General features: G+C 36.8%; 1 long non-coding RNA gene across 1 annotated transcript in view; it reads left to right on the top strand.

Moving 5' to 3' along the window:
* The first annotated feature begins 3,329 nt into the window (after positions 1-3,329).
* LOC107705841 (uncharacterized) overlaps positions 3,330-12,426 on the top strand; it is a 21,167-nt gene continuing 12,070 nt past the window's right edge. The window contains exon 1 of the long non-coding RNA XR_001636106.1: positions 3,330-3,428. This is a non-coding gene — a long non-coding RNA (uncharacterized LOC107705841). The remainder of the gene's footprint in view (positions 3,429-12,426) is intronic.

The following is a 12,426-nucleotide window of genomic DNA, read 5'->3' on the forward strand; positions in this document are numbered from 1 at the left end:
GTTGGTAACTGCAGTTTGACTAAAAATAATAACTAAAAGTTTACAAAAATGCTATGACGTTTCGTTGACTAAAACTAGACTAAAACTATGAAAGACTCAAATAATTAAAATGTGACTAAGACTATTAAGAATTTTTGTCTCAAGATAAAGACTAAGACTAAATCAAAAATACCTTTCAAAATTAACACTGCAACCCACCAGGATATGTCTGAGGTTTACCAGGGCTGCACACAGGTGGCAGGCTGAGTCTTGTCCACACCATACCTGCAAGTTTGTTGGAGAGGGCAGCACTTCATATGTGGCTCTCACGATAAAACTTAGCCTGTTGGTTTCCATGTTCCACAGCTCACTCCAAGTGATTGTACGCCGTTCTATACCTTCCCACCTCATCCAGCTGCCTTGTTGGGCTTGGGAGACTGCTCTAGTGCACCTAGTTGCTTCCTCCTGACAGCGTACCTCCTCCACCACCAGGTGTCGCTGTTCCTTTGCTGTTGCCTTTTGCCATTTAGGTGTTATTATTCCCAACCCAAGTCCCCCTTTACCATATTGGACTTGTCCCACAATATCCTGGTGTCTGAGGGCTGCCTTTGCATCAGTGACTGCTGTAACTGGATTCCATTTCCTCCCTGTTGCCAATGTTGGAGCAGCATCTCTTACGCAGGGATCGCGGCATTCTTTAAGCGTCATCTCCAGCCTCGTTTTGACGCATTTGTACTCTTCCACAAGGCTTGAAATAGGAAGAGAGAGAGCTCCATTGCCATACAGCCCTATGCTGCTAAGGCATCTTGGTAGTCCAATCCATTTCATCAACTGTGTACTCACCAGTCTCTCCAGGTGCTTGGCGTGAGATAAAGTGAGCTCGTATACGAAATTGGCCACATAAGCCGTGGCAACAAACCAAATTGGAAGCAACACAGCTTCAACTTCCCAGGAAGAGCTGTACCATTGATTCTCTTGAGTCCACTGACTGTATCTTGCCTGAGTTGTTCCACCTGTTTTAAGTCTTTAAGGTCTGTGGTGTACCAACGTCCAAGGCTTTTGATGGGCTTTTCCATGACCGTTGGTATGGGCTCTCCCGCTATACAGAACCTGCCATTAGTAAGTCGGCCTTTGACAATGTAGATGCTGCGAGACTTTCTGGGTTTAATCTCCATTTGTACATACTGATAAAAAATGTATAGCCTGAATGCACTGTAAGTCGCTTTGGATAAAAACGTCTGCTAAATGCATAAATTACTATTATTATTATAAATTATTTGTGCCCATCTGATGTTTTCCTGGAGCTTATCCAGCAGCCGCTTAGTACATGCTTTGGTCATTGTGACGGTAGTCATATATCATCCATGTATGCCCTGATTGGAGAGAGCCGCAACCCATTTTTCAAACGTTCCCCTCCAACCACCCAACAGGATGCCTGTTTTCCATTGCCATAGTGAATGCCAGTGGAGAGATGGTACAACCTGCCATTATGCCAACCTCTAGCTGCTGCCAGGTGGTGGTACTATCCTGTATGGTAATACAGACCTCAAGATCCCGAAAGTAGGCTTTAATCAACTTTGTTATCTGTTCTGGAAAATGTAAGAAATTGAATGCTGCCCACAGCAGCTTATGTGGCACTGTCCCAAAGGCATTGGCAAGATCTAAGAACATCACATGTCGGTCTTTCTTCTCCTTTTTAGCCATTTGCAACTGGTGCCAAATCATGTTAGCATGTTTTTAGCAAGTTGTTGTTCTTCAGGAACGCTGACAGTCTCTGCGCCACAACGCTAAAGAAAATCTTACCTTCCACATTTAGGACGCTAATTTGACGAAACTGGTCAATAGTTGCCAAATTATTTTCCTTGGGGATTAAAATCCCTCCAGCCCTTCTCCAGGCTTTTGGTATCACCTGCTTTTTCCATGCCACTATCATTAATCTCCAAAGGTACCTCAAAACTCCTGGGGCATTCTTGTAGAGCTTGTTTGGAAAACCGTTGGGTCCAGTGGATGATGGTGATCTTGACCGCTTTACCGCACTCTCAACTTCACTCCATTTAGGAGGCCTTATGTCCATCTGGTGCTCCGGCAGTTGAATTGGTGGCATGTCTTCTGGAATGTAGATTGGCATGTACCTCTGATTGTCAGAATAAGTCTTCCTCAAGTGTTCCTCAAGATCCGCTATGGGTACTTTAAGGGTACTGGTTTTCTCCTTGCTAAAGAGACTACTGACAAACTTGTAAGGATCTCTATAGAAGGCAGTCCTGGTTTGCTCCTTCTTCTTTCATTGCTTTCTCAAGCTTTCTGCTCTTCGTAGCGTTGCAAGGCGATTGATATCGTCCTGTAGTACCTCTAGGCATTTCCTTTCTGCTTCAGTGGCCTTCTTCCACTGTTTTCTCAGGCTCCTCCTTTCTTTCACAAGTTTGTCAATCTCATGTTGTCTCCTGGACTTCGGCTGGCCTCCCAGCTCCTTCTGTGACCTCGGCCTCTTGTTTTTCACTCCAAACCTTTGTGCCCAATAGGTGTAGATAATCACCCCCATCGTTTCCTTTCTACGTCTCCTTTCAGGCCTTCTAGCAGCTGCACGAGATCTGTGTCAATAGTTGCCCTCTCGTTGTGGCAGGATTTAGGCCAAAGTATCTGAGGTCTCCTTCCATCCATCTTCGTTTCTACTGTTGGCTGTGGCTGGGTGGCTTATGGGTTAGTCAGTGGGGGTGAGTTTGTGCCTGGTTGGGCTTTGTCTGAGGTTCTGATACCCTGTGGACTGTGGTGTTTGTTCCGCCACTGGGCTTCACACGACTAATTTGCCCAACCTCTAAGAAGTGACGTGACGTGGCCGTGACGTGGCCACGGCCACGGCCAGGAAGTATTGGTCAATGCGAGGCCCCTCACTAAGCTCTCTCAGGCACTTCTTCCTGCCTTGATGGATTTTAAGACCCTTCTCTGATGTTATCTTCGCCCAGCCGCATCTCTGTAGTTTTTGTCCTGTCCCTGTCAGTCCTATTGTTCCAACCTCTGTTGTGCTGTTCTCCTGGCTCATTGTCATTTCCGTAGCGGCGACGAAAGCCGACGGTGTTGTTGCCTCACGTCGGCAGCATCGGACCAAAAAGCTGCACTCGAACACACCGCATAGACTACAGCCGACGGCAAACTAACACGTGCTTTCTGCGCATGCGTAAGAGGAATTAACTGTCTATATCAGCAGCTATCAATAGTATATATTCATCATTCAAAAGGAAAAACCGAAACAAAGATATATGAGATAAACGCAGATATACAAAACGTAAACAAAGCAGCACTTGCTTAACATTTTGAATATCAGTAACGTTGATAACTTTAATCATTTTAAGCGGCTCATGTTGTTATGAAAACATTCGCGTATTAGAATGATTGGGAAAGATCACGTAACATTTAAGCAGCTTTCTGTCTGTACCGCCTTAATTTACATGCTTGTTTTCATCACTTTCGCTTTAATTCTCGGGCACTGACTCGTTCGCTAAACTGAACATCCAATCAGAGCTCTCACTCGCGCCGACGGCCCAGATGCAACATGTTGAATCGGGCAAACTGCCGCCGACGTGAGCCCGACGAGAGCCGACGAGTGGAACACACCAAACAAACTAGCCCGACCGTCGCTCGCCGTATTCTTCTTCTTGTGGTTTTCATAGCCAAAGATGTGTGGACCCTCTGCACTATGTAGTGACGGATCCTGCCGGCATGGTTAGCTAACCCATGCCAGGCCCGATGGGGTCTATTCCCTCCTGTATTAAGTTCAGCAACTTCAGTTCAGCCAAAAAAAAAAATAAATGTTTTTCCAAACCTATATGATTTTTTCCTCCACGACGAGTGGAACACACCAAACAAACTAGCCGGACCGTCGCTCGCCGTCGGCCCATCGTTGGCCAATGGCCGACCGTCGGTTTGGTGTGTCCCGGCCTTTACAAACATTCTTAAAAACATATTATTTTGTCTTCGAGAGAAGAAAGAAACTCATACAGTTTTGGAACCGCTTGAGGTGACTAAATTATGGTGAACATTTCATTTTTAGGTGAATATCCCTTTAATATCATTTTGCGGATATGTCACTACAGTTTTTCCATTGTGCCTAGGTTGAAATGTGTTTAATATAATTTCTCTATATCTTAAATGAAGAACATCTTCACGGGTAAAGATCAGCAGAAAGGTTAATCGGAGACATTTTTAGAATAATTTGATTTTGAAGTAGGTTCCTGTCAAAGGTACACCTCGCTGTATATTTCTGTATGCAGAATGATGATGAATGGCATAAACATAAACATTTAGTTAAATAATGATGTTTTGATGATATTTAAGCTGTAATTGTGAATGTTGACTTTAAAGTTATTATTTTGTGCACTGTGGAAGAGTGCTGATACACGGCAATTCAATTCACATTTATATGTATAGTGTTTTTTACAATACATATGGTTTCAAACCAGCTTTACAGAAAATGAATGTTTCTACATTACAGTTAAAACTAACGTTATCAGAGGTGTCTGTCAAATTAATGTCCAAAATACAGAAATGTACATATACAAATCATGCAGTTAGTTAATGCCACATATTCATTTAAGCAGAAACAATGAACACATTAAAGCAATGATTACATGTTGTGATCGTAATTATTACAATATAGGGAAATGTTGTCACTTGTGTATATTTATTTATTTAGTTGGCATTATCTGAGGTCCTTAAAGGGGTTGGCATCATCTCTTCTCAGGTGCTGGGTCATGTCAAATCTTCATAAGAGCTTGGATCCAATCCTGAGGCAAAAAAAGAAAAGCAAATGGAGAATAATTAGCATAGCTGCTGTCCAAGCAAAAGATAATCATGTGCATTTAATCAGATATAACTGGAGTACAAGGTTATGAGATGCATTATGTGAATTATTGGCTAAGGAGATGTGTCTTTAATCCAGATTTAAACAGAGAGAGTGTGTCTGAACCCCGAACAATATCGAGAATGCTATTCCAGAAAAAGAAAGCCTGGCAGAAAAGACCACACTTTTAGGTTTATAATGCAACATGCAAAGACAAAACTACATTTCCTATCATTATCTCTGGCAGCATGAAAATAATCAAATCCACAAATTAAGCATCAATTAGATACCTAATCATAATTATGATTTCCAACCTGGTAAGCAGGACTTAAAGGCAGTGTGTTCTCCTATGTAACTTCAAAAACAAATAAGAGATTTTCATTTAGATTAAAATACAGATTTTATTACAGGATCAGGAACAGCAAATTGTGACTCAATCTAAATTCACTTCTGGTATTCAGAATTTTTTGGTGTGGTTGTTTATTTTGCTTTGTGACATTTTCTCTTTGCATGCAGCGATTGTCAATAATACTATTATTTTCAAGGGATAAAGGCAGATGAGTCTGATATAGTTTGTTTGTTCTTTATAACCTCCCAGTTGGCCTCATAATCTTAATTAAATCTCCCGCAGGCCCAACTGGCGTCAACTGCACATTTGAATCTTAATAAAACAGATTTAGATCTGGCATGGAGAAGGAATCCTGTTTTCGCAGGAACCGTATAGTCCTCATTTATGGCTGGTGAAAATTAAATTTCAGTAATTTGTGGGGGAAAAAAAAACAAACAAATAAAAACTTCTGTTTTGTTTTTTAAAGGGTTTGTTGTTATCCGCATAGTGATGTTTGCATGATGAACGCTGTATCAATTCACCTAAATAAGACATTTCAAATGCTCTTTGTTCAAGTGGGAAATGCTGCCAAATCAAAAGAGACCCTGGGAAAAAAAGAAGTTGGTTATATCTAATAAGCAAAAATATTTCCACGTACCAAAAATTTTGTGATGTAGAGCCAGTTTTTATTATTCAGAAATATATTTTTGTATATGAAGTGTATATGAAGCAGCAGTTTTCAACACTGATAATAGTAAAAAAATGTGTATTGACCAGCAAATCAGCATATTAGAATGATTTCTGAAGGATCATGTGACTCAGATCATTCTAGAATTAGTACCAAAGTTGTCGGTTTTGCTTAAACATACTGTAACCTTCATTTGTTACTTTCTTAAGCATGGTGGTGATTCAAACACTCTCATTAGGCGAGCGTGCTGTCTGAGGCGTCCTCCTGTGCCGTCGTGATGTCTGCTGAACGCTGCCCATCTGTTCGCCTCCAGTGCGGCGTCAGCAGAGCCGTGGTTCTGATGAGACGCTCGGGGGTGATGGGGGGTCACACACACCCTGACGCGCTGACGAAGCAGCTCCAGGACAGACAGCAACAGATGCAATACAACTAATAATACAAACAGCACTGTCAGTAAATGAGCCACTGTTAGCATACACTACAAGTACTCAAATTTTGCAATAATTAAGAGTTGTATTATTATTATTATTATTATTATTACAAAATTACAGTAAAAACAGGAATATTGTGAAATATTATTCAAATTTAAAATAAGTGTTTTATATGTGAATATATAGTAAATGTAATTTATTGCTGAATTTTCAGACTCATTAGTCCCGTCTATATAATGCTGATTTGCTATTCAAATATAATTGGTGCTCAGTTGTTAATGGTTCTTATTATTATCAGTGTTGGTTTTATTTTATTTTATTTTATTTTATTATTATTTTTTTTATTATTTATTTATTTATTTATTTTATTTTATTTTATTTTTTTATTTTGTATGTTTTTCATGCAATTACTGAAATAATGGAAGCTTTTAAAAGAACATTAAAGATGCCAAAAATGTCATAAATCAAGTCATTTTGATTCATGCACTGTCTTGCAAGTCTTTGAAAGTTTTCTGTGAGTATGTGAATCTATCTATCTATCTATCTATCTATCTATCTATGTCTGTCTGTCTGTCCTCGATGACCTAGTCCAATGAAAAGTGGTATGTAAACTTTTCCTACTGACTCACTTTCAGGAGCAGATCTTCAATAAGTAGATCTCAGCAGCCCTGCAGTGCCAATTGAGTGTGAAATGAATTCACTTCGACTTGCAAAAGCTTTCGGGTTCTGGATATGTGGCAACAGTCCAACTGCTTACCCTAAAGTAAAAATAAATAAATAAATACATTAGGTTCAGAGTCAATCTCTCACTCAAATTGATTCAAAACCCTCCTTCCATGTTTAGTGAGGCAAACGTTAGCTAATGTAAATCTAAACTCTAAGGAACAACCCTAAAAAAATTACAGAAAATAAAATAAAATAAATACGTGTCCATGAGCAAATGCAAATATCTTGTAGAAGATACCAGTGTCATATCTCTGCTAAATGTTGAACAGAAATGCTGCTGACCTTGTACTTTATTACTGACCACAACCCTCAATATTTAATTGATTTACTCAATGTAACTGCAAAATACTGTAAACCGTTGATTATTATACTGCCCTTGGTTTGAGTTCCTTGTATTGTGTTATTGTTTACTGCCACATTTTGCTCCTGCGTTTTGGTTGTATTCCAAGTGGATTATCCACGTTATTTTTGTTTATTAAAAAGTTTACGCTGCACTTAGATCCAGTCTCCTTGTTTTCCCTGACCTACCATGACAATCGGATACTTAATTGCATGTTAACTTCAATTAAATTAAAATGTATTATAGTTTGCATTTATATTGAATGCAATTAGCTGTACTTCAGAGTGTACAATAAGTAAAAAAGTATATATATATATATATATATATATATATATGCATTGTAATTTCTATTGAAACATGCATTTCATGTGTTCAAATAAATTCGCATTTACACATTTGTAATGATTGCTATTTGAATGTAATACTGAATAACACACTATAGTTAAAGCACACTATATGTGCTTTAAATGCTAGTCAACACATCAAAATAAGTGTACTTCATGACAAAAGCTTATTATAACATAATGATTTAAAATTTTACATTTTAAAATAAATCTTTTAATTTTACATTATTACAAAGTGCGTTAAGGCCACCTAATATAATGTGTGACCAAGTAATCAAATGTAAAAATAAAGCACTGCAAAGACTTCACCATATAAATTAAACATACATTTATTCATAACAATGTTATACAATATTCAGTGAAGAGCAGTGAATAATTATGTCATTTTATTTTGTTTGATTAACAGATGATGACAGACAGCAGCAGGTTTATACAGTAGGATGCTGTCACGGAATGCACAGATACAGGCATTCAATTACTTTTCAAACTGTTTATTTTCACTTAAAGGGATTGTTCATCAGGATGTGTGCATCGTTATGCTTCAAAAGGCCTTTATTAACACCCCAGAGCCGTGTGGAGTAGTTTTATGATGGATGGATACACTTTTTTGGGCTTCAAAAACAGGGGCACCATTCACTGTTATGATACAGCTTGGAAGAGCCAGGACAATTTTAAATATAACTGCGATTGTGTTAGTCTGAAAGAGGAATGTCAGATACACCTAGGATGCCCTGAGGGTGAGTAAATCATGGGCTCATTTACATTTACATTGCCCTACGCAACATGCATACTTTGCATATAGGGAGGATCGGCTCTGATTGGCTGTTTATTAGTACTTGTAAAGCACATATTAATGCATGACCATATTTTAGATCCCTTCATCCTACACAATACCTAAACTTAACAACTACCTTACCAACTATTAATAAGCAGCAAATTAGGAGATTATTGAGGCAAAATTGTAGTTAATTGTTAGAATTAGAACTTAAAATAAAGTGTGACCAAAAATTCACTTTGTACGGCTATTGTAATACATTCTATATATACAAGTATAGTATGCATGCATGTACTATGAATACAATTCAGACAATTTCTGCCATGTTGTTGTCTTGCCCTGTGAGCTACAAAGTCATGTTGCCATTACTCTACCTAACGTTAAGATTTTTTTTTTTGTATTATCATTTTCCTCATCTGGAATTTTAGTGACGGTATTCTCTCCTTTGCCTCCTCAAAGAAAATGCTATGGAAAACACAGTAAGTCAGTCAGTCAGTTCATGCCACCCACAGCCATTCACTGACTGACTGATGTGCTTTGTACAAATTACACTAGAGTTTTCTCAAGATGGCAAGCTCTAATCTGATTTCTATCAGTCTGACAGGAAACATGTTTACAAGCTACTAAGTGAGAATGAAGACTTTTGAGAAAGAACTGGTTGCTGAAATTGGAGTTGAAGTTTGACAGGTTCTGTTTAAGGCACTTAGTGAATGAGATATAGACAAGCAAGACTGAATATTCTGCTCTTTTTAATGAGAAGGAGAGAGACTCAGATCTACACATTTATTTTTGATATTTATTTTTATCACTAAGGTATCAATATCAGATTTACCTGCATCTATACAATCTCTTCCTATCAAAGTTTTTGGCCAGGATAAGCTGCAATGGGAACTGGGATTTTATGCTGATCTGGGGCTCTGCGTGATTTTTATTTTTTATTTGTTTGCAGTAGATTAAGTTAATTAAGGATTTCTTAAGTTTGGGCATTAAATATTGATTCATTTGTCTGGAGTTCTCATGTTTTCAAGCAGCCACAGAAGAGAAGTGTTAGAGAATTTTATGAAGTTCTTGGAACAATATTGCAAAAGATTGCAAGTGGTTATTTAATTGGACAGATTTCTTTAATTCATGGAAAGCCTTTGATCACTGAATCAGTATTTTATATTATTTTACTTTAACACAAAGAGTTGTTGGTACTGGCAGGCCTTTGTTGAAATATTAATATTAGTAACACAAAGGTTGCAGGTTTGATCGCAGAGAAGAGTTTGACCCCGAGACATTTCAACATTAAGCACTTGAGCGTTTAACCCAGGGTCGCTCACGGTGGCTATCATTCTACTTAGGGCACTTTCACAGACCTACGATCATTTAAAGTAGCAGTGTATTTGTGACATACAAACGCAAGTGCTGTTCTCTGTGTGAAACGCTTTGGTTGTAAAGCCAACGGGACAAATAATAATTAAATAACATGGTTGAACTGTCGCTCCTCGTATTGTGGTCTTTATGCAGCTACAACATTTCCCACTAGTTCTCACATGGGAATCATGTTGATGATGCAAGTAGTACTGTATTCTAAATCTAAAAAAAAAAAAAACTGTACTTGCAGATATTATAATATTAATGAAATAAAAGGCTGCTTAAGTGCACAGAGACTGAGAAACTTTCATGACAATGTTTTTTAACACTTTAAAAAGTTCTGTTTGTAATAATGTCAAAACAAAAGTTCTACTTTAAAGTGCATTTTAAATCACATTTAAGTAATCTGTCAACCTTTAAATACATGTATTTTGATGTGTTGACTAACATACTAAAGCACGTGTAAAGCACTCGCATATAAATTTAACTATTTTGCTTATTTGATACAACATTTAAAGTTAATATATTTTAAATGTACTAAATAGCAATTTCATTGTTGCAAATGTGTAATTAGAAATATATTTAAATACATGACATACAAGTTTCAGTAAAAATGACATTAAAGTAGTTTAGCATAAACGCTTGTCAGTACATTCAGCTGTACACTTTAATCATACTTCAAAACTATGAAATTACAAATAAAGATGTACTTAGCCCTTTTGTGGTGTTCATATTTTTGTTACTCAGCCAGTGTTCGTGGGTCTAGTGGACCCGCTGCATTTTTTGAGTTTTTAATTCAACACAATCAAAAATAGTATGTTAAAATACTCAACAGATGTTTACTTCATCCCAATTTCAAGCAATATAATCAGCGTATATGGTTAATATTTATGAATTAAAGTGGTACAACCTTGTGAGGGAACGGCAGGGGCAGAAACACAAATCTGACTCTTACACTCACACTCTCACAGACTCTTTCTCACACACACACACCTACACACACACACACACACACACACACATACTAATAGCAGGCCCAGACAGGAGGAGGACAGAGTGAAGGTATACAGGACCTACAATTTCCACACTTTTATTAGCCCCGGGACAAGTGGACCCGGATATGCTGTATGTAATATAAATGTGTGTGTGTGTGTGTGTGTGTAGGTGTGTGTGTGTGTGTTTGTGTGTGTGTAGGTGTTGGTTGTGGGTGGTCATTAAAAAAATGTGTTCTGATAAATGCTCTTCACAGAAAATGAGCCAAGGCCAATGAATCTGAGCTGTGTGAAAAAATAATTAATCATATAATGTTTCTTTTATGAATGAAAATGATGATGAAAATAATCATCATCTTTTATAATGAAAATGGTCCCACAGACCCGAACACCATGCAAGGGTTAAGTCGGTCAAAAGGCACTCTAAAGTTCAGTCAATTGCATTTAATATAAATTGAATCTAATACATTTTAATTTAATTGCAATTAAGAAATGCTCGAAAATGTATGTAAATGTCACACTTGAGTATATTATTTTAAAGTACACTTTTTAAAAGTACTTCCTTCATCAAAGGTTTTCATGTAGAAAAAAATAAAAACATGCAAACTTTATAGCACCTGCAAAAAAAAAAGACAAAAAAGAAAATAATGAGAAAAAAAAAGTCTAGTGAGCTAATGATCTAATTTGTAGCTTTTCTTTCATGGGCAAAATACAATGCAGTGTCAATGCTCCCTAGAAAATAATTCACTAAGCCCGGAAGTCATTTCAGCAATGATAATTGCAAGAGCAAATTAATACAACTGAAATGGAGGTATTAATTTGATTTGCTATCATTGTGGCAAAATGAACTCAGATAAAACATGCCCAGTTCTCCTGAAATGCTGACTGGGTTCATGTGATATTAACTAATTTACTGCAAACAACCACTTTATTCAAAATTATAGAACACTTGTATAAAATTATTCAAAATTACAGAACACATGTATAGAATTATTCAAAATTATAGAACACGTATAAAATTATTCAAAATTACAGAACACATGTATAGAATTATTCAAAATTATAGAACACATTTAGAAGACAAAATAATAACTGAATGTAATATTTTTGCACATAGAGCTGATTGTGCAAGTATTCTTGTTAAATTGCACACAATACAGCATGCATTTCTTTATTAAGGCCATTCTGGGTTTTGCTTGGTAAAATCATCACTGTAAACCTTAACACATTAAATGGATTCACAGAAACAGTTATTACATCATTCTATAACATCTATCCCATTTTCAGAACCTGAGCCTGCATTATATAACATGGCTTAATCCAAATTTTATTAGAGCAAAGCCTGTTTTGTAAATTGATTGATGATTTTCTTCAAATGTGACGTGTGAATGTATTGTCTTGGATTGCCATATATACTGTAGAGGGCAAAATATATTTTTAAATGGATTTAAAATATATATTTAAAAAAAAAATAGAAACATACAAAAAATATATTGGTAGAAAATATATTTGAGTAAATATTTTCTGTACCATATTTTAGCAAAAATACTGTATTTTTAATTTGTTAATTTATTTATTTTGGCAATTTGTTATATATATTTGAAATATAATTAAAAACATATTTGAAGAGATA

This window comes from Sinocyclocheilus rhinocerous, unplaced genomic scaffold, assembly GCF_001515625.1.
Source record: "Sinocyclocheilus rhinocerous isolate Xijiao unplaced genomic scaffold, SAMN03320098_v1.1 scaffold2851, whole genome shotgun sequence".
Taxonomy (NCBI): domain Eukaryota; kingdom Metazoa; phylum Chordata; class Actinopteri; order Cypriniformes; family Cyprinidae; genus Sinocyclocheilus; species Sinocyclocheilus rhinocerous.